Source organism: Equus caballus, chromosome 5 (assembly GCF_041296265.1).
Source record: "Equus caballus isolate H_3958 breed thoroughbred chromosome 5, TB-T2T, whole genome shotgun sequence".
Classification (NCBI taxonomy): domain Eukaryota; kingdom Metazoa; phylum Chordata; class Mammalia; order Perissodactyla; family Equidae; genus Equus; species Equus caballus.
The window spans coordinates 55,325,056-55,347,200 of record NC_091688.1 but is presented as its reverse complement, the minus strand read 5'-3'; the positions used below and the strand labels follow the sequence as shown (position 1 = coordinate 55,347,200).

Genomic DNA, 22,145 nt, shown 5'->3' with positions numbered 1-22,145 from the left:
TGCTGATCTCATCTAGCACCCTATTTTACAGATGAGTCAGCCAACAGAGACCCAGAAAGGTTAAGTGAATTACTCATAAATACACCAGTTAAAGGCAGACACAAGCCTAAATCACTGGCATCTCAACTTTTGTTCCAATCTCCCTTCTACTCAACCCAACATAGCCTACGGCACTTGCCTAAAACATTCACTCTGGCAATTTGGGCCTCCCAGCATCATCAGTTCACCTGCTTTTCACTTCCTAATCACTTGCCTTATGTGGCAGGTGCACTAAGAGGGAGCTGAGTTGCTCTTCATGCCTCTAACATGCCTTTCCCGGATGTAGCTAATTTATGCAAGTTTGACCCCAAGTTTACGGCTCCCATCAGCTGCTTTCTTGGGCAGTGAGTCAAAGCACATTAGTCAAGCCCCAACCTACACAGGACACAAAATGCTTTGTTAGTTAATCCTTCTCTTCTCAAAGAAAAAAGAATTAAAATCTGGCCGAAGTCACCAACTCATTCCTAACAAATCTTCAATCTTAGCAAGTCATCCTGCCTGCAAATCATAACACAGAAATACTCAGGTGAAGAAGGGGATTCTGGGAGTAACACAAAACTCCGCAATATTAGTATCCCCAGTTAACACTTACCAGTGAGTAAAGAAGTGCACCACCCATGTTCATCCAACATGACCCATTACTACTAACACCGTTTCTCAGATTCACCCTCTTTTCTATTACATCTTTTTGCTTCTGCTTTAATAGCTTTGCATTCTCTGTGTGGGCGGTGGTGCAGAGATGCGCCAGGGGGCAGGGGTAGGCCATCTACAAGCTAAATGTTACTGTAGAGACTATATCCACAGATGAGAGACTCTCACAATTTTTTTGTGTGTGGAACACTTCTTTAAACGATTCCTCATTTTACAGATAAGGAAAATGAGGACTAGAGAAGATAAATGCCTTGTATGAATCCACAAAGGTAGTGAGCTGGGGACACAATTGGGACCACCTTTGACATGACCCAATTCCTTTAAAATACGGTCTCCCCTGCACCGGACTGTCTCCCCATCAGCTCTGTCATATTTATGGGTTTAGTGCTCTGGCTTTAATGACAGCTTCTCACTGGCGCTACCTTCTTTCCTCCCATTTCTCTTGTTCTCTTCCAGACTCTTCCTGATTTTTTTTCTATTGTGATTTTAATTATTTTTCCTCTAAAAAAACTTAAAAAATGTTCTTCAAACTTAACTTCATGTGACCCTCAGAAATGGTCTTGATTTAACAGGTTTGGGATTATTTCCTTTTTTTTTTCTCAGAGAAAACAGACATCTCGTTGGCTAGAAAAAGGCAGTCATTCGAATTAGCATAGACTTAATGGAGTGTTATGGTAAACAATGAATAAGTCCAATCCCTTGGTACAGCATTTGAAAGAAAAGTCATCATAAAAGAGAGAGACACAGAGAAAAAAGAAAACCCATGAAGCATCAACCTGAAGAATCTTTAAGGACATTTTTCCACTCAAACTATGAAATTCTCTCATTAAAAGGGGAGACTTTTTCTTCTGCAGTATCATTTTTGAAACGCTTAAAACAAACTATCAAATTATATTACATTTCCTTCTGCAGTGCTAGTTTTTGGCCAAACGCACCTTACAGGCTACTGGGAAAGGAGGAATAGGTGTCAGCGAGCCCTGATACATTCTAACATCACCACCACACACATCATCTTGCCAGTGAACCCCACGCCTCCCAGGTGTGAGCCATGTCAGCAGACAGTATTAACTGCTAACATTTAGTGAGTTGGGCTCACATCAATATCTGCTATAATTGTCAATCTTCCAAATCCAGTGTCTCTTCTCCTTTGATCTCACCATCAACACTGTAAAGTGCTTGGTATATAATAAGGATTCAGTAAATGACTGCAGAAAATACTACTGAGATGATCTCCTTAGAAATTCTCTCCTTCCTTAGCACCTGCGATACCTCACTGTCCTAGTCCTCCTTGTACTCCACTTGCCACCCTGTCTCCTCTTCTTAACTCCTAAAACAGGTCAACCTTCAAAGTTCTTGTTTACATTTTCTTCTGCCTCTCTCCTCAACCATTTTGCCCCCTCCTCCAATTTTAAATAAACACCTCCTCTGTCCAGAGATCTCACAACTTTGAACCTCTTGCCCCAAGCCCTGACCTGCACTCTAGGTCCACATTTCTAGTGATGCATCAAGCATTACAACTGAGGAGCTCTAATGCCCCTCTGGTCCTGAAGGGCTGCCCCGCATATCACATGGGACAAAGGACAGGAGGCAGCTGAAACAGGGGGGAAAGCACGCGTTAAGGCTTCAGCAGACTTGGCTTCAAGTAGAAGTTTGCGACTTACACACTGCATGCTCCTCCAACAGTTATTCACCTCTGAGCCTTAGTTTCTTCATCTACACAGTGGGAAAAAGCGAGCTACCTTAAAAGGTTGTTGTAAAGACTAAATGAATTTCCATTTGTAACTATCTGGCCCTAGTCATACTGAAAAACATTAGTTCTCTTCCCAAATGTTTGTTACAAATCAGCTCCTCCTGAAAGTGCCCATTTCTGTTAATGCTGCTCTGTTCTTACTCATCAGGCATAAAACCCTGGAGTCAACTTTGACACCCCCCCCTCTTTCAATCAAATCAGTTACTAAATCCTTCCTTTTACTTCTCTCCTTTTTCCCTTGCCACTATCACTGCAGTGGACACTCTTAGCAGTTACAGGCACCTACATATCACCTGCGGATCAATCTTAAAACATAGTTGCCATTCCATTTATTCTCTTGCTCAGAAACCCCTAATTGACTCTGCCAGTTTCCAGGAAAGTGCAAACTCCAAGTCCTCAACAACATAGCCCAAGGCTCTCTTACCTCTCCCTGACCTCCGTGGCTAACCCCAGCCAGAAAAGGTTGCTCTAAACCCCCCAGAAGGCATCCTATGTTTTTTCTCTCTTGCCAGGAGCTCCCCCTCTTGAAACAGCATGATGCAGCCTCTCCTTTCCTTGAGGGAAGCAATACCTGCAGTGATGAAAGAGCCAGACCACCTGTGTGCATCCAGTCTCTAGCTGTGTAACCTAGGCAGGTTGCTCAACCTCTTTGAGCCTTGGTGGTTCCATCTATAAAATGGGGAAAACAGCTGGATCTACTCTAGGATGACTAAGTGCTCAGAAAGAATTATTATTATTTCACTTTGTACAACTCTTTAAGGTACTTTTCCGTATTTTATTCTGCTTCATATTCATTTTTAAAATATAATCATAGTTAGAATAATTTGTAGCTTACTGTTTGCTCTCTCCCTTCCTACCACCTCTCAACTGTAAGCTCCACCTCTCAACTGTAAGCTCCTGCTGGGAACATATTGTTTTATTCACTTTGGTGATTCCTCCCATAATGAGCCCTCAAATAGTTCTTGAAATGGATAAAATTAGGTGTAATTAGTTCTCTCCCTGGGTCTCAAAAAGAACTAAAAAGACCAGGAAATCTAGTGATCTGGCCAAGATCACATCAGGTAAGGCAGAGCCATGGAAACAACCTAGTTCTCCTAACTGGATCCAATAACTTGTCAGCACCAGGAGCCAGGCATGCTAATTATCCTGCTAAATAGGTAGACATGATAGAGTAATGGTGATTAACTTCAAAAGTTACACATACAGAACGTTCTGGAAAAAGAATGTTGCCTCCCTTAGCCAAATGTCAGCACCCCTTGTTTGCACCAAATAGTCCAAGCTTTTAACACTCAGTTCAGCTGTGCAAAAGCACAGAGGTGGCACAGAGCTGTATTTGTGTTCATGGTGGGAAATGCAACTAGACTCTCCTAATCTGACAGGACAACTGCTTCTCTCCCAGCCCTGGAGGAAAGATAGACTAGAACTAACAGAAATTAAATGACGGATGAAAAAACACCAACATTCAACCTTTACTAGTAATTATGAGACTAAATATGAAGTTGCTGGGGGTGGGGGGCGGGAGAGGGGCAACAGGGAGCACAATCGAATGCAAGAGAAATTTGTATCTAACATTAAAAGTATCTATTCAGTGGGCCGAGTGGTTAAATTTGCAGGTTTGGATCACAGGTGCAGACCTACTCCACTCATCTGCCATGCTGTTGAGGCATCCCACATAGAAAGTAGAGGAAGACTAGCACAGATGTTAGCTGAGGGCTAATCTTCCTCACCACAGGAAAAAAAAAAAGGACCTATTCAGACCCAAGTTTATTCTCTGGCAGTTTTCAAGGGTATTGTGTTTTGCTCTGTTTTTCTTACTATGACAAGAAAGGCATGCATTTCTTAATTTTTCTTCTCACTTGATACAATCAGCAGCCTAGAAACCCCTTTTCAGAAAGGTCCAGAATTAAACTATGAGACAAACACAGCAGGCTCTTAAAGAATCCTGTAAAAGGGGTACAAGCTATATAGGAAGTAGGTGACCAAAAATATTTACCAAACTACCAATTCAGTCAATACACACAAGTACCAACTAGGGAGTGGGGAAACAGAAATAAAGGAGTTCCTATATTAACTGCCCCCAAGCTAGTTCAGGCTGTGGCCACAGTCTGGTTAAACTCAATTGACATTTACCTTATTTAAAAAAAAAAAAAAAGCAGAGAGCATTTCTTCAAGTTTATCTCACACTTTGGTTTTTCATTTCTGGGATAAACTGGTTTTATATTAAAATAGATCTGGCACGCATACACTCTAGAAAAAGAAAAAGATAGGAAAAGTTCATACACATAAAAACACATCAAGAGAATGAGAAGATAAGCCACAGGCTGGGAGGAAGTATTTGCAAAAGACATATGTGATAAAGGTCTGTTATCCAAAATATACAAAGAACTCTTACAATTTAACAATAAGGAAATGAACAACCTGATTTAAAAATGGGCGAAAGATCTAAACAGATACCTCACTAAAGATATACAGATGGCAAATAAGCATATGGCAAATAAGCTCAACATCATATTAGGGAACTGCAAATTAAAACAACGAGATACCACTATACATGTATTAGAATGGCAAAAAATCCAAAACACTGACAATGCCAAATGGTGGTGAAGATGCAGAGGAACAGGATCTCTCATTGCTGAGAAGAACGCAAAATGGTACCACCATTTTGGAAGATGGTTTGGCAGTTTCTTAGAAAACTAAACATACTCATACCATACAGTCCAGCAATTTCTCTCCTTGGTATTTTCACAAACGAGTTGAAAACTTATGTCCACCATACAAAAACCTGTGCCTGGAAGTTTACACGAGCTTTATTAAGAATCGCCAAAATGTGGAAGCAACCAAGACGTCCTTTCAGTAGATGAATGGATAAACTGTGGTAAATCCAGACAATGGAATACTATTCAGAGCTAGTAAGAACGAGCTATCAAGTCATGAAAAGACATGGAGGAACCTTAAATGTATACTACCATGTAAAAGAAGCCAATCTGAAAAGGCTACATATTGTATGACTCCAACTATATAACATTCTAGAAAAGGCAAAACTATGGAGATCAGTGGTTGCCAGGAGTTAGAGGAGGGAAAGAGATGAAACGTGGAACACAGAGGACGTGTAGGGCAGTGAAAGCTATTCTGTATGATGCTACAATGGTGGATACATGTCATCATACATTTGTCAAAACTCAGAATGTACAATAGTGATGCTAGAGTAAACTATGGACTTTGGGTAATAATGATGTGTCAACATAGGCTCATCAATTTTAATAAACAACCCACTCTGGTGCAGGATGTGGATAGTGGGAAAGGCTGTGCATGTGTGGGGCCAGGGAGCATGGGAACTCTCTGTACTTTCTGCCCCATATTGCTATGAACCTAAAACTGTTCTAAAAAATAAAGTCTATTTTTAATAAAATTATATATGTATATATATAAAATCATTTCCCCAGCTTATGTAACATACAAGCCTACTCCTTTTGCCACACCTCATGGTAAAAAATTGGCAGTGCCATCATATCAGGAGAGAATCAAAATGAGATATTTTAAAATATAACAAATTGCTTCATTCAACAATTATTTATTGAACACTTACCATTTGCTACACATTATTCTGAGTTCTGCCTTGTGGAGATTACACTCTATTGAAATAATTTAAAAAATCCATTGCTTGCAAAATCACCTACTACTACTAGAAATCACTGTCAATACCTGCTTGAGGGATTATTTTTTTAAAAAAAGAAAAAAACAGATTCTTTGAAATTTACAAAGCTTCCTAAGTGCAAGGGAAAAAGTCAACAATTGGAAATGTGTTCTTCCTATAGTGCCCTGCCTAGGCTATCAAGCATCGGAGATGTGCTAACACCACGAATATACAAGGCCCTGAGAAAGTGAGACTAGAGCGATGTATTTCTTATTAATAGAACCCAGAAAGAATGGTCCCTGTTTTCTAACTTATGGTAACATCTTGATAAAGTTCTCAGAAGACAATATATCTAAGATGCCTCTGAATAAAGAAGGCCCTTTTCCCTTAACCACACACATTTCAGCTAATTAGAGCTGCATGGACAGCACTCAGACTCTACCCTCTGCAGGAAGGAGAGCCTGAAGAACTACACGTGGCCCCCGCACACCTCGCTGGAGCACTGTTGCTAGCCTATGGATGCACAGTGCGTGACTTGCTGAACACAAGCAGGGATCCCAAGAACTGTCCTACTTGCCTTTAAAATGACTAATGTGCTTATAACAACCCATGGCATTGCGTTTATATTGAGGCTTCCAAAGTGCTGTGCGGCCTTAAGTCAGGGAAAGAGAAGGCTCAGTCAGCCTCAGGAGATGATTTCACCCTTGCGGTGGGTAAAAGCATTTTCCACCCGAAGAGGAGAGGCTGCTGCTATCTCTACCATTCCCATTAATACATGATGCAACAAAGCCCAAATCCATATGCCACGCAAATCATGCTACTCTCTGAGATAAAAACAGAATGAATTATCTTCCTACTTCAGCCTTTCTTTCTTCTTTATTTTTTTTCCATATCTGCAGAGGCAGGAAAACCCCTCTGATTTTCTCAGCTATACAGCAAAACAGCCTTTCCTAGAATGATATGGTAGAAGTTGGGCATGATGGAAACGGGGAAGGTACTGAAGCATTGGCCCTGCCCATGCTACCCAGAGGAATAAACACCATAACGATTTAGCACTGATGTTAGTCAAGCCCGTGGAACTCAGAAAGACACAGATTTGCTCTGGCATATCTCCAGCATACTTCTTTTGGCAGTCACGTGAAAAGGATGAAAATTAACTGTGATGCCTCTCCTACAAACTGTCAACATGCAAATAATGTTTCCTGCCTACATTTCTGCATTTTGAGTCCTTACCAATTCATCATCAACTCACAGTTCCTGAAAGCCCACTATATGCCGGGCTGTGTTCTGGGGACACAGTTCCTGCCATTTGCAGGAAATATGCAAATATTCCACATACTCTGGGGCCTTATTCAAGTTTACTCTAATTAAGAAGATATTGAGTCTTAGGTATTTTAGACAATGCAAAACATTAGAGGAGACGCTAAGTGTGGCCAGTAGAGTTAAGAAAGGTTTCCTAGAAGGGGTAAGACTTGGCCTAGAGGGAGGAACAGAAAGAATTCTCAAAGGCTGGGAAAGAAGGAAAAAGAATTCCAGGCAAACAGTTCTGTACCCAAAGGTCTTATTAGGGATTCTGAACCTGGTCTTTCCAACTGATGGCCATGGGAGTCTAAGGGCATAAAAGTAAGGAATTTATGAAAAACCAGTGCCTCTCAGAATGAGATCCATTAGGATGAATTTAGAAGCCCAACACAGTTCCTGGTAGGAAATCTGGAAAGTGAAAGACCTCAGAGGAAGAAAGCATAGAGATCCTGCAGTTTTCTCCCAGGGCAAGCAAAGATATACCCATTCTGAACAGGCTTGGAAGGCAGTAGACCAAAATTTCAGCCTATCTACAATTCAGAAGCTGGGACTTCAAGCAAGTTTTCTCATTGTTAGAATGGAGATAATAATATGTAAATCATCAGACTGGGGCAATGCATGGTAAATTATCTAGTTCAACAGTTGATATATAGATGTTTAATGAACAGTAACTGTTGTTGTCACCATGTAAAAAGGAAGCATGAAAAACAGTCCAGTTAAAGATAAGTGAGGGACTACAAAACTGCAATGTCTTTGGAGGAAAATTTGAGGGTCTGTTCTGTCTTGTACTTTTATATGCTCCATCTTAAACCTGGGAGATTGCTTGGGCTATAAAAATCAGAACCTGATGGATGTCAGCGGCTTAGTTACAAACAGCAGGATGGCCTTTGTGGTGCTGCTTTCAAGAAAACACACCTCACCTTCACAACTGAGGGAAACAATCTCCTTCTTCAGTCCAGGAGCATGACAAAAGTCATGGATTATCCACTTGGGATCAATCTATTCTATACCTGGCCTACAGAGTTTGAAACCCTAGGCTGGCAAAGAACCTATTCAACAAACTTTTAACGAATGTCTTTGTACTAGACACTGTGATAGATCCTTTTAGGGCTTCTTAATCCAGGAGCAAAAGGAAAAGCTCCAGTCTATCACGCACTAGATGCTTTAGATTCAAAACTGCAATGAATTCTCACAGGTCTATGAGGAAGGCTTCATCCACTTTTTTATAGAAAAGGAAACAGATAAATTAACATGCAAGCATTCCTTCAATTCTTTCACTCATTCCTTTGTTTATTCATGTTTTTCAAATACACATCCTTTGTGCACCTGCTAGGTACTAAGCGCAGGGGAGAGAGCTATTGCCCTCAAGGGGTTTACAGTTTGAAGGGGAGAAAGATGAACACCCAACTATCACAAGACACACCAGACATGTGTGTCATCCAAAGGATGTCATACACAGTACCATGCAGATGAGATTAATTCTGACTGGGACGTCTGAGTAGACTTCTACGAGGATGCTACCTCAGCTGAGCGAGGATTTGGAGAAAATAATCAGGGACAGTGTAGAGATGCCGAGCAAGCATAGAGTTCAACCTGATGGAGACACACAGGAGGAAGAACGTCTGTTGCATCTGGGAATGCGGAGCTGTTTGTTGCAAGAATGAGTAGGTAATTTGGGGAGGCCCAGGTCCAATGGAGAACAGCAATAGGTGAGCACTAAATTGCGAAGGACTCTGAATGCCAAAGTAAGGACTTACCTTTGTTGATTACATTAACACTCCATAGTGTGTGGTACTAAGAAACCTGTTAAGGGGCAAAAAAAAGAAGTAGGATCTTAGATACAAGGAAAAGCCCAAATTGCACTGCCACAGGCTCAAGCTCTAGACCTCTTAATGGCACTGCAGCTTTTTAAATTTTCACTCTACATGAGCAGACAGTATCTTCCTTGTCTTAATTTATCCTCTTTGTAACTAACTTTTACCCTTTCTCTCTCCCTTAACTGGACACTAGAAATTAGGCAAACATCTAGATTCTGAGGAAATCCAAAGAGCTTTTCTGGGTGGAGAAGAGGAAATGTGAGGCAACTCCATCAGCCTTAGTCACATAACCTACAGTGAGGTCACCCTCATCACTGCAACTGAGCCGCGTCAGCTGGTTCTTCTCAGTCTAATTTGTTTCCATTCATTCCCTTAATCCTAGTCATTTTTGAAGGCCATCTATGTTTTCCTTTCTGTAAAGTAAAGGGTAGCCGGACTTCCCGTTTATGACTTTAGTTCACTCTGCTGCCATCTTACTCTCTTTGGGGCCCGGCTGAACTTCTGACATCAAATTTCCCCCAACAGCAACCTCCACCTCCAACACACACACACACAGCCGATACATTCCAACTGAGAATCATCTTCCAAATTCAGAGCCTTTCCCCTTCATGTTGCCATCCACATGCCCTCACCCCGGACAGCTGGGTTTCTCCCACTCCACTCTGATCTCACTTCAGAAGTGTCAAGTCTAGAGAAGCCAGTGAAAAATATTTGGTTTCCCCCTTCAAGCCACTTATATAGAGTGCAGGCCTCTGTGCCCTACTGCATCCTTCCTACCGTGAGCCTTAGGTACTCCTGCCTCACCAACCAAGTGGCATTTTTAAAGGTTCATTTGGCTCTTGGAATGTATTTCACATTAAATAATACCCATATGTTGGTTTGTTAAGAGAAGGAAACACTTTGGTACAGCATTAAAAAAAAAAAAAGAACCAGAGGACAAGAGAAGGGAGAAACAGAGGTCCCTTAAGCAAGTGAATTCGGTTAGAGCAGTAACACTTGGGCCCCGTTCAAAGTTGCCCACTCATCCGTCACAGCTCCTCAAAGACTATTAACTTGCTAGCCATTATCCGACCGCCTTTACCACACCCTTGGTCCCCTGGGAGGAGATAACGCCATAGGGGATGCAGAGTATGCATATCACCCTACAGGGAAAGGACAAATAAGCCTGCTCTAAGGGCAGCGATACATCACCAAACTGAGCACAGCCTAGCGCCCATGTAGCAAGGGGTGGTGATTCACTACTGGCTGGGCGGCTAGGAAAAGGAAAATCGTGGAAAGTCCGGGAGGAAGTGGTAATCCAATTCTCAAAGCCTGGCCATAAGGTACACTGGCCATAAGGAACACTCAGCGCCCCCGAAGCCGCTGCTTCCCCCTCAGCCTCTTACTCGCCCTCTCATCCCAACACGCGCTTCACCCGCGCCTCCACTCAGTCCTGAGCTTGGCATTCTCCTTGGGTAAAGGCATCAGCTTTGCCCCACCACCCACCCACCCGCAGACAGGGACATCTCAGGGCTGGGAAGCCTACCAGACTAAACGGCAACTGCTGCCGATCTCCCCACCCACCCATCTTTATTGTGCCATTTGCCCAGGCTGATAGCAGCCCAAACCGCTGGTCTGTCAGGCTAGAACAGATCGGAGAGGAAAAGGAAGGAGCACATTTCACAAGGACCCAAGATGACCCGCTGCCCTTCCTCGGAGTCCCCACTGCCTCCTCTTCAGCCCCATGTGGAGCTCGGGGCGCGGACAGACAAGGCGAGAGCAGCGCCGTCGATCCCGGTCCGCAGCTGCACACAAAGCCCTTCACCTTCTCCTTGCCTTCCAAGCTCCTCCCTGGGCTTCGTTTTTCCGAGGGTCTCGGATGCCCCCTTCGGTGGTCGGCGGGACGGTCCGACTCCCTCTCGCAGCGCTGCCTCCTCCCTAGCGTCTCAGCCTCCTCCTCCCCGCCCCTCGCCACGGACTCCGGCGGGAGCTCAGCCCGGGCTTGGGGGCCACGAGAGTACCCCATGCGCCCGGGGCTCCTGCGTCCCGGGGGAGCGGACAACGGTCCAGTCTACGAGGCACAACTTCGCCCAGCCGTTCCGCCCCCCGCTCTCGGGCGCACACCCCATCCCCGCAGCGGTCGGGTTGGGTCCCGATCAGCCTCATCCCCAGGCGGCTGGTGAGCTCAGCCGCAGCCCCGCTCCTACCTGCGCGGCGGCGGGCGCGGCGAGGAGCGAGGGCACCGAGCGCCCCGGCCCGAGCCCCGCGCCGCGGCGCGTCTGCCCTTGTGCTGCGGCGGCGGCGGCGGCTGCAGCGGCCGCGGGCTGGCTGGCAGACTGGCTGGCTGCCCGGCTGACTCTTCACTGGGGCTTCCTGTAGGGCTGGACAAAGGACATTTCCTGGGAGGAGCAGGGGAATGTTCCCAGCATGCTTCGATTTGTAGTTCCCGGGGACTTCCTGTCACCACAGCAGCGGGCGCCCGGGAGGCAGCTCCGGCCAGACCAGGATCCCGGGACTGGAGGAGCGGCGCTCCCTCGCTCCCTAAGCGCTCTGGGGAAGCGAGCGGCCAGGGGGGTCGCGCCCCGGGCCCCAGGCTGCGGAGGACGCTGGTCCCCGCGCCGCACGCCGGCTGCCGTCCCCTAATTGGGGGCCTGCAGCTGAGCTGTCGCAGCGTGCAGGAGGACTTTTTCCTTAGAAAAAAAAACCTGCGTTGGAAGCGGCTTTTTCTTTAGAAATGAGGAGGGTTAGGGTAGGTTCGCTTTGGTTTGACTTGTTTTTTAAATAGATTTTCTTTTTCTTTTTCTTTTCTTTTTTAAGCCGCTGGAATCCTGCTGGGGGCGGATTAAAGAACTTGCCTGCTCACCAGGAATAAAGGTTCCTTAAGATCTTGACGCTTCATCCTTAAAACCATAAGAGCTGATTGTTTCCAGATCCTGACCTGGTGACATTCGTCTCTGCAATCTTGGCCCTCTCCCAGGCATCTTTTCAAGAAAAGTAATAAAATTAAGAGATTGAAAACAAATTACATGAATTAACTATAAAACACGTGAAACCCCGCGTGCTGCTGAATTAGGAACGTGCTGGACTTTGTGCTTATCTTTCCCTCGTTCACCTTTAGGATTCAGTTTCCTCTGTCCTACAGAAAAGACGTGATGGCCACTGTGTAGTGAGCGCGTGTGTAGGGGTTAGGGAAGGAGGACGTTGGCTACAAGAGGGGAACTCCACTTCCAGCCTATCAAGAGTCTTTAACATCCTCCACAAATTCCGATCTAATTCTGGAACTACATACCCAGGACCCTCGTGGGAAAGTCAAGGAAGAGCCACACACAGACTAAATGACTAAAAGCCTGTGTTCTCTCCCAAGGAGAGATATCAAAATGTAATGAACAGGAGCTAAGGAGAAGTTCTAGGATGCTCTAATTGAAAAGTAATCATATAGGTCATAATTACCTGTCGTATCCACTTGGCATCTCACATTTCAAATGTACATGAATCAGAACATTTGGGTGAGGGGTTTACCCTACATTTAAGAAAAGTGTGTCCGCTTTTCTTTTTTGCCGTAGTTCTCTTTCTCTGGAGATCCTTAACCACGGGAATAACGTGGGCTGGATTAATTTAAGATGTTGAATTGATGAGAAGCATGCAGGTGTAATCACCTACCTCCCAAGAGTGGTGCACATCACTTTGTTGACTGTCCACCTAAATGAATTGTGCTGTGATCCTTGCATTTTCCAGACCCTACAAATTACTGCTGCTTAGCAGTTTGCAGTCTGGAACATTCCAATGAAACTGCCCCCCCTCCCACCCCCAAGAAAAGATAATTGACAATCGTTGTTTGGCAAATCCAGCAACCTCTTCTAGCGTTCAATGTGAAAAGATGATACACGTGCCTGTAGCATTTAACATTGTCTGCTGCACCTGCACTGAAGCTATTTTCTCCCTTGCTTCCAATACAGTACCCTCTCCTCCTCCTCCTCCATGTCTAACTTCAGCTCAAGATACCTAAAATTTCTCTCATCTCATCCCATATCAGACCTGTCCCTTCTCTTTTCTTGCCAACCCAGGTTAATTAGTTACTTTGACAAAGATTTATTTAACACTTGCTCCATGCTAATCACCATGCTAGTCATCACATGAGCAGACATACAATAACACGCAACAGTAAGATATTCATGGTATAACTGCCAGCTATTGCTTACTCTCAGGAAGCTCACACTCCAGCTGACATCACACAGACAATTACTGCACGCTATTAAGAGCTATAACAAAGCCATATCCAGAGGTGTGTGTTCTCAGAAAGTGGTGCTCTTTCCATAAACTCTTCTGTTCCAGTGAGAGCGGGAGTGGGACGGGAGTGACAAGAGGAGGGAACAGAGGCGAGGAAGTACAGACTGGACACTTCGGGTGTGAAATTTGGTTGTGAAGGGGTGGTAATTGGGGCGGAGGTAGAGTCTAAGGAGGGTTTTCTGTTCATGGGGTTTTTATTTGTTTGGTTTTTAAGATGAGAGCTCCTTGGGGATATTTAAATGTTGATGGGAAAAATCTGGGAGAGAGGCACAGGGTGAAGACAGAGGAGACAGAAAGGATAAGGGATTAGGCATTCAACAAATACTTGTTGAATTAACTAATTCCTGCTACATATCATTACTGAAAATGTTGAGGTTGAAATTAATAAACTGCATATTCCCAGCTAAGATCTGCCGACTCTGAGACCAGACAGAAATGACATTCCTTTCTCCCTCGTCATGCACCCTCCCCCGTGCTTGGTGTCCTCAGGGGAAGGTAATAGACAAGTGTGAGAGGAGGGAAACCAGGGTTTCCCCGCTCTCAGAGGACCGATGCAAGTTTTCCAACTTGACAGTAGGTTCCAAAGGCACACAGCAGCTTCAGAAAAGTCTAAACTTTTGAGCCTGTGGGTTTGTGTTTTATTTTCAAATTAAGGAGATTTTTTTCCCTTGCTTTTTTTTTCTGCTTCACTTTGAGGTAGAACAGGTAATTAGTCTCATTCTCACCTTTCAAAAGGGGAATTGAGCCTGGACAGATTTGCCTACATTTATTTGTTAAGCTTTCAAGTGTAATAAGGTGGACATCTGTTGTTTTTCTTACCCTAGCAAGCATCCATCTCCCCTTTTTTTTGGTAACAGCACCTTTGGGGAAATAACTCCCTTCCCACCCTTAGTCCTTATGGTTTAGAGAGGAGCGGAGCCTGTCTCCACCTCCACTTCAGTGGTGGGTATATCATCAATGCTGCCAACAAATCTATTCTATTGCTGTACAAGGGATAAGCTATTAGAGAAAGGAGAGCTGAGAAAAGGGGTGTGTGTGAGTGTCTTTGTGTGTGTATGTGTGTGAAAGAGAGAGAATGCATGCACAAGCAAATCTTTATGATATTGTTTGATCATACCTAAAGCCAAGATACTCCTAGATTTTTATTTTCATGAACCAAAACATTCCCTTTTGGGCTTAAGCTATTTTGAGTTAGGTTCTATCTCTTGTAGCCAAAAGAGCTCTCTACAGCTGGGCATGGCTTATTGCAGTACAGATCCTTAAATGTACAATTGGCTAAGTTGAGGAGGAGTGAGAGTAGAAAGGATCCCTCCGTACCAGGCCAGGGAATTGGAAATCCTTGTGATATGGCAGCCAAAAAAACTAAATGAAATGTCTCAGACCCCAGCATTCAAGGGTGGAGTTTTAGAGGTCTTGATTGACAAATGTCAGGATTTGAGGAGGTTTGGCTACTTGTAGTTTTTATATCTTCTAAACAAAAGAGACATACTGATGTTGAAATTGGCCTATGTAGAAGAAGGGAGAAAGAAATTACAGCCTGCCTAAAAGATGCTCTTTCCGCCTCTAGCCAGCAAACCCAAGTGGTCAAGAGTCAGATCTATTGAGCCATGCTAGGCTGGAAAAATGAAATTCTCTGCCCATTCCAGAGTGACAGTGAAGACATGAAGGTAAAAACTGATCATGGAAAGACCGTCTCTAGGATCTGCATCAAACTCTTCCTGCTGTGCCAGCCCCGCCTGAGGAAGGGAAGAATTAACCCCATTTTAAGTAGGGTGGCCATCCAATTTATCATGCAAAATGGGACAGTTTGGAGTGCTATTAATATTTACACCTGAATGATAGCTCTAAAGCAGGTCACCCCAATTAAAAGAGGTATCCACTAGGACACAGCCATGCATCAAGAGGCCAAGCCGTTAGTCCTCCTCACCCTCAGTTAATTGATGCAGGTTGCCCCTGGCAGAGGTCAAGATGGCTGCCATTAAGCTGAACATGAGAAAGTGACTCAACCCTAAGGCCTTTCCTTAAAAATCAGAAAGCCCCAGATCAGGATCTAGAGTGTGGATGAACTCCACACCTCTGAACTACAATAGCAAGTGGGTGGCTAAAGCAGTTCAGTCTCAAGAAGGGAAACCCTCTCCAGTTCCCATCGCAGTTGAGGTCATGGGGGAAAACACTAAGAATCTTTCTCGAGAGTTAAAATGGAGACAGCTGAACTGACCAAAGAACTCATTTTCTGTGGGACGAGTAATTCTTCCTACTTCTAATTATCAGAATTGAATGCATCCTAGGGGACAGTCTCCCTGCTTATTATTTACCTTTTCCTTTGCTTTCAAGTAAAAGTTACCCTTTTTTCCCCTCTACTGGTTTACATTGACTGTGGGAAGTGACCGAATTTGTAGTTCAGCCATAAGCTGTCAGAAAGAAAGAATAAAAATCATTTAAAGGTCATGGACTCAGAGCTAGACACTTAGTAAGGTTCTATCTCTTTGGAGTGTAGGTCAATGCATTTCCACGCACGTGTAGAATAATTGCATGCTAGTAAGTGGGGGCATTTTAAAAGCCATGTATATGGAAGAAGGGAAGCCAGGAGATTAACTGCAGAGCACAGCTGTTGTTCATTTAATGGCTCAGCATGGACTCCCGCTTCTTCTTGTAACAACACTCTAATTTCCCTTCTGAGGAACCACCCTTCCCTCAACTTTAGTCTTGTCTGGAAGAGGCTGCCACCTTCTACCTCTTCATCTTCCAGCTCCAGGGCTAGTTCCGTAACCCAGGCCTGCCAGTCAGTTCTCCCACGTCCCACAGCCCAGCGATTGGTTCAGACATGGGCATATGACCCAGAAGCTAAGGTTCAAGAAGCCCTCTTTCTCTGTTGGAGTTGGTCATCGAAAAGATGAATCTGAAAATGCTGGAGGGTGTAGCCTGAATGTGGAGTCAAAACAGAGAAAAGAAGAGCAGAGAGAATATGAAACAGAGACAGAAGTTTGTCAGAGGTCTTCAATTCAGCCATCCCTCATCCGCCCCTGTACTTTTCAGTTACGTGAATGATTCAATCCTCCTTGCCCTAATGTTGTTTGTTTACTTATCTAATTGAGTTGGATTTCTGCCTATTTCAACAGAAATAGTTCTAACTCAGAGATTTTGAAAGTTTTTCAGTGTTTCTCAAGGTGAAAATTCTCCGGAAAGAGGGAGGGGAGAAGAAGACAGGGACCGACTCACCTGGACAACAGCTGTCAGTGAAGTGTTCTTTTTCCCTGTTGTTGTGGGTGCCAGCTCTCTAATTCCACCCTCCAGGCTGCTTCCAATTGTGTGTGTGGTAAACTGATCAGCTTCTAAGACTGAAACGACACAGAATATACTGACGGGTCAGTGCCTCACGCTGGGAGAGCTCAGCCATGTTTCCATCCTTGTATTGGTTCTTTTGCTTTAAAAAAAAAAAATGTTCAGCGCTTACAGTTACTGTTTAGCCTGATTCAATTATTAATAGGTAACCAACAGCTTAGTTCTTTGGTCTGACGTTTTGTTTTGTTTTCTGGTGGCATCTAGCTTCTTCCTGTTATGTCCTAAGACTTGTATTCCTACCTCAGAGTCTTTCCTCCTCCAGCGTCCAGAGTCAACACTCCCACTCCGGTCCCAGCCTTCCTGAGGGCAGCTCCTTCCCACCCTAAACCTAGATGTCACCTCCTCATGGAGACCTTCTCTGGCCACGCTATCTAACGTACCCCGCCTTTTTCTGTTAGGCCTTTGTTTTCTTCATATTTGAAGCACTTTATGCCTTTTATTTCTCTCCTGCTACTAGTGTGGAAACCCCGGGAGAGTCGGGGCTATATCTGTCTTATTCATAGCTTTGTCCCAAGAGTCTAGTACAGGGGTCAGCTTTCATAGTAGGAATGCAAAAGATAATTGTTGAATATATTTAATAAAGAAATATTTTTTTAAGTAGCTGAGAGGGGCACCAATGTTCACTTGTGGGCAACTTCTCTTGGATAGACTTTTTTAAAGTAAACTTTTTATTAAAGTATAATGTGTGAAAATAAGTATTTCATTGAAGTATAATGTATTCAGATATTAAAGAATATCTTATTCTCTAGAGGAGAATTTGGGGAAAGGCAAAGTGAGAGTAATTCTCATCTGATAAATAGAAGTGGAGGGAGGAGAAGGGGATGTTCTCACTGGGATTAGCTTGGCTGAGGGCTGGCTCTGAAATAGTCCACCTCCTACGAATGTCCACCTAGCATGAGCACAAGACTCATTTCCTTGCTGGTCTCCGTATTGCCTGGAATCTCTTCTGGCTCAAGAATGGGGAGAGGAGAAAAATAAATTGTGAGTCACAGGAAAATGGAGGTAATACAGGCCAAGTTATCGATTCCACTCACCTCTGTACTCCAAAGACTGCAGAGATATTTAGTTCACTAAGCTTTTGAAATAAATCTGTGTCTGATTTAATGGATAAACTTTAGAAGCTCTCTCTCTAAAATTAGAAGCGGGATAAGGATGCCCAATATATCACTGCTCCTCTTCAACTTGTACTGGAAATCTATGTGAATCCAGCAAGAGAAGAAAATCAAAGGTAGAAACATTAAAAAGAAGAAACAAAACTGTTATTTGCAGATGGTCTGATCAGGTACATGGAACTTATTGTAAACCAGGAACCATCTATTTATTTAATGTTCACAAATCATCTCAATTTCACAAATAAGGAAAATGAGGCTCTGAGAGGCTGTATTTACCTCAGCTTGTTAAGAAGTAGGCATCCGAGGCTGAACTTAAGCCCATGAGGCTAGAAGAAAGAATAAGAGCATTCAGAGTGAGAGTGTGAAGGGGAAAGCCGGGAAGTCCCATCCATCCATTCCCTCATCCATCTATCCATTCATTCAGTAGTTGCACACTTACTGTGTTAGGATATGCCTGCTCCCTTCCGTGCACAATGCTCAGAGCTAGCAGTGCCAAAATGAAAGATGCAGGTCCTGGTAGCAATCTGGTAGAAGAATGAGAACCACATGAGGAAATAACTCTGTGACTGAGCTTGCATAGCAAGCAGTTGGGGCACAGAAGAAAGTGGGATTGTCAGAGATTCCTTTCCCAGTGGTGACACCAGAGCTGAGCCTTGAAGAATAGAAGTAGGTTTTCTGAGTGAGGAGATAGGCACTTCAGGTGAGGGCAAAGACCCCAGATGCTGAAGGGTAGGGGATGAGGCATGATGGTTGCTCAGAATGACAGTGGTTGAGGTTAAAGAAGTAGGCACGGGCAGAGGTCCTTAACAACATCGTGAGCCACGCTAAGGGGTGTGGACAGTGGACACAGCACTGGGGTAATGAGACAGACTGGAAGAGAAATCATCTATGCCGGTAGACAGACTGAAAAGAAAATGGCTCAGTCCTTATGGGTTGAATGAGGGAGAGGAGTTAAACTGCTTTGCTTTCTTTTACTGTGTTTACACTCAACAGCATCAATTATCACTTCCATTGGCATGCTAATTTTCTTGCAATTTATCACTAGTCACAGCTTTGTAGATGGTGTTACCAAAACTTCATCCTATTCTGAATAAGATTGCTTTAGCATGGAGCTGACTTGACTAGTACCTGCAACCTACTCATCAACTTTTCTCTTTGAACATTGTGGCTTTATCACTAGGTTTATCATCTCCTATCAAGCCAGAGGGCCCCCCAATATGACTTCAGTGAAGCAGAAAAGATAAATCCATTATTCAAAAATATTTGCAGTGCTAGGATACAACAGTGAATAAAGTATGGTTCCTACTCTCAAGGAGCTTCTGGGCTTGAGTTGACCAAGCAGATGATATTTAACACCAGAATCAGCAAATACTATATGATACTATGTGCCAAACCTTGTTCTATATGCTTCCATATATGAATCTTTCAATCATTTAATACTCTTGACAACCGTATGAAGCAGATTGTATGAGTCATCCCTCCAAATCCCCCTGCTATTCAGCTTGGAACCCCAGCAGTATACCTCCAGTGTCTGTGTCTTATCCCCTTCACCCTAATGACCTAATAACAATCTAGTATGATAAAAGATATGATGTAGACATGTTGCTTTAGAAAAATGTCCAGGGTGCTACTGGCACCTAACCCAGTCTTAGGAGTCAGGAAACATTTTCTGGGAACGTTTCAAGCTGCGCCTAGAAGGAGGAATAGGAGCTAGTTGGGTGAGAGAGAAAGGGAGGGAGGTGATTCTGGGTCAAAGGAATCTTAAGTGCAAAGACCCAGAGCCTAGAAACAGCTTGGCACTCATTGCAGAGCATCCTGGAAGGCCAAAATGAGGCCAGGTTGAGGGGTGGAGATGAGGGAGGGGAGGAGGAGAAGTATAATTGGATGTCTCAGATCTTAACATTTTAGTGCTAGAAGAAATCACATAGACTAGGCAATGGAACTGAATTCCGGAAAATCCTGAGTTTAAATATTATATCACTTTCAAGGCATGATGCCTTTTTTTCTTTAAAGCAAAATCAGAATCATTTTTTGGATTCATGGATTCATTTAGATAATAAGTCTTAGAAAAGTTTTTCTTATTAATTACATGGAGTTACATATTTAACCATTCATTTTGTTGAAAGGAATAGAATTAAATTAAATATAAGATTACCCTACAGATCAGTTACTACTATGATTAAACTGTCGTTCTTATATTCAACATATATTTACTGAGCACCTCCTCTATATCAGGCCTCGTGTATGGCACCAGAGGACACCTCAGTGAAGAAGACAGGTCCTTGAGCTTGTAGTGTGCATATTTCAGCATAGCCTGATTATCTTAGAAAGTCTGAAAGCATGGTTTTCTTTTCTTTTTGTTAAAGATTTTATTTTTCCTTTTTCTCCCCAAAGGCCCCTGGTACATAGTTGTATATTTTTAGTTGTGGATCCTTCTAGTTGTGGCATGTAGGATGGCGCCTCAGCATGGCTTGATGAGCGGTACCATGTCCGCACCCAGGATCCGAACCGGCAAAACCATGGGCCACCGAAGTGGAGCACGTGAACTTAACCACTCGGTCACCGGGCTGGCCCCTGAAAGCATGGTTTTCATACTTATAGAATGTATAAGGTTTTTTTGTCCAAACACGCAATTTTACAGATAAAGAAACTAAGGAGGTTATGTGATTTACCCAAATTCATACATTTCAATGTAGTGTGGTGCTGGGGGCTTGACCTAGAGTCACATCTTCCAGACCATTGCTCTTTCCGGTAACACCCTATTGCCTTATATACTCTGAACCATGAGTTCAAGAACAGAGTTGGACAAGAAGTCAAGGGGTGCTGTAAGTTGAGATTCTCAGTGGAGTACTTCTTTTTGTTGTTGTTGTTGAGTTCATAATAGTTTACATCAATGTGAGATTTCAGTTGTACATGATTTCTTGTCTGTTATACACAAGTGCTCCCCTTCACCCCTGTGCCCACCCCCCCACCCCCCTTCCCCTGGTAACCACTGAACTGTTTTCTTTGTTCAAGTATTTGTTTATATTCCACATATGAGTGAAATCATCTGGTGTTTGTCTTTCTCAAACTGGCTTATTTTGCTTAGCATAATTCCATCTAGGTCCTTCCATGTTATTGTGAATAGGATGAATTTGTCTTTTTATGGCTGAGTAGTATTCCATTGTGTATATATACCACATCTTCTTTATCCAATCATCAGTCGATGGGCACTTAGGTTGCTTCCATGTCTTGGCTATTGTGAATAGTGCTGAAATGAACATAGGGGTGCATATGTTACTTTGGATTGTTGATTTGAAATTGTTTGGGTAGATACCCAGTAGTGGGATGGCTGGGTCACATGGTAGTTCTATGTTTAGTTTTTTGAGGAATCTCCATACTGTTTTCCATAGTGGCTAAACCATTTTGCATTCCCACCAGCAGTGTATGAGGGTTCCCTTCTCTCCACACCCTTTCCAACATTTGTTACTTTTAGTCTTAGTGATTATAGCCATTTTAACAGGTGTAAGGTGGTATCTTAGTGTAGTTTTGATTTGCACTTCCCTGATGATTAGTGATGTTGAACATCTTTTCATGTGTTTATTGGCTACCTGTATTTCTTCTTTGGAAAAATGTCTGTTTGTATCCTCTGCCCATTTTTTGATCAGGCTGTTTGTTTTTTTGTTGTTCAGTTGTGTGAGTTCCTTATATATTATGGAGATTAACCCCTTGTCAGATACATGATTTGCAAATATTTTCTCCCAATTGGTGGGTTGTCTCTTTGTTTTGATTCTAGTTTATTTTACCTTGAAGAAGCTCTTTAGTCTGATGAATATCCTCAGTGGAGTACTTCTTGACCAATCTAATATTCTCCCTCCTCATAAGATAGCAGCCTACACGTGGCCAACGTTATCTGATTTACAAAGATATTTTCTCATTTCCTTATCTCATTTGAGCTTCAAGTGACCCTATGAGGTTGACTCTGTAGAGATGACTATCCCCAAACAGATGAGGAAACTGAGTTTTAGAGTTGCGAGGACATGCACAGGGTTACAAATAAGAGCCAGAAGGGCAGAGTCAGCTCCTACAGGCCTCGATCCACAGGGACACGAAGACAGCCCAGGAATTAGTCAGAGATTCCGTGCCGTTGAACTCAGCTTTCTACCAACACTCTCAACACAAGTGATGAAATGTGAATTGGTTCTATTCCCACTCAAGAAGGAAGTGTTCTTGGATAAAATATAAAAACACTC

The 22,145-nt window shown here is 43.4% G+C and overlaps 1 protein-coding gene across 5 annotated transcripts in view; it reads right to left on the bottom strand.

The window, feature by feature from the left end:
- ZNF697 (zinc finger protein 697) overlaps positions 1-16,887 on the bottom strand; it is a 33,773-nt gene extending 16,886 nt beyond the window's left edge. Inside the window, exons 1-4 of one of the 5 annotated variants that reach the window (XM_070268448.1) lie at positions 16,679-16,887; positions 12,036-12,153; positions 11,380-11,553; positions 9,134-9,179 (exon numbers count right to left, since the gene is read on the bottom strand). The gene's annotated coding sequence lies outside the window, so the exon portion shown is untranslated. Of the gene's footprint in view, positions 1-9,133; positions 10,409-11,379; positions 12,154-16,678 lie in introns of those variants that run through there. The other 4 variants (XM_023641326.2, XM_070268450.1, XM_023641327.2 and 1 more) reach the window with 4 other exon arrangements.
- Positions 16,888-22,145: the final 5,258 nt, after the last annotated feature.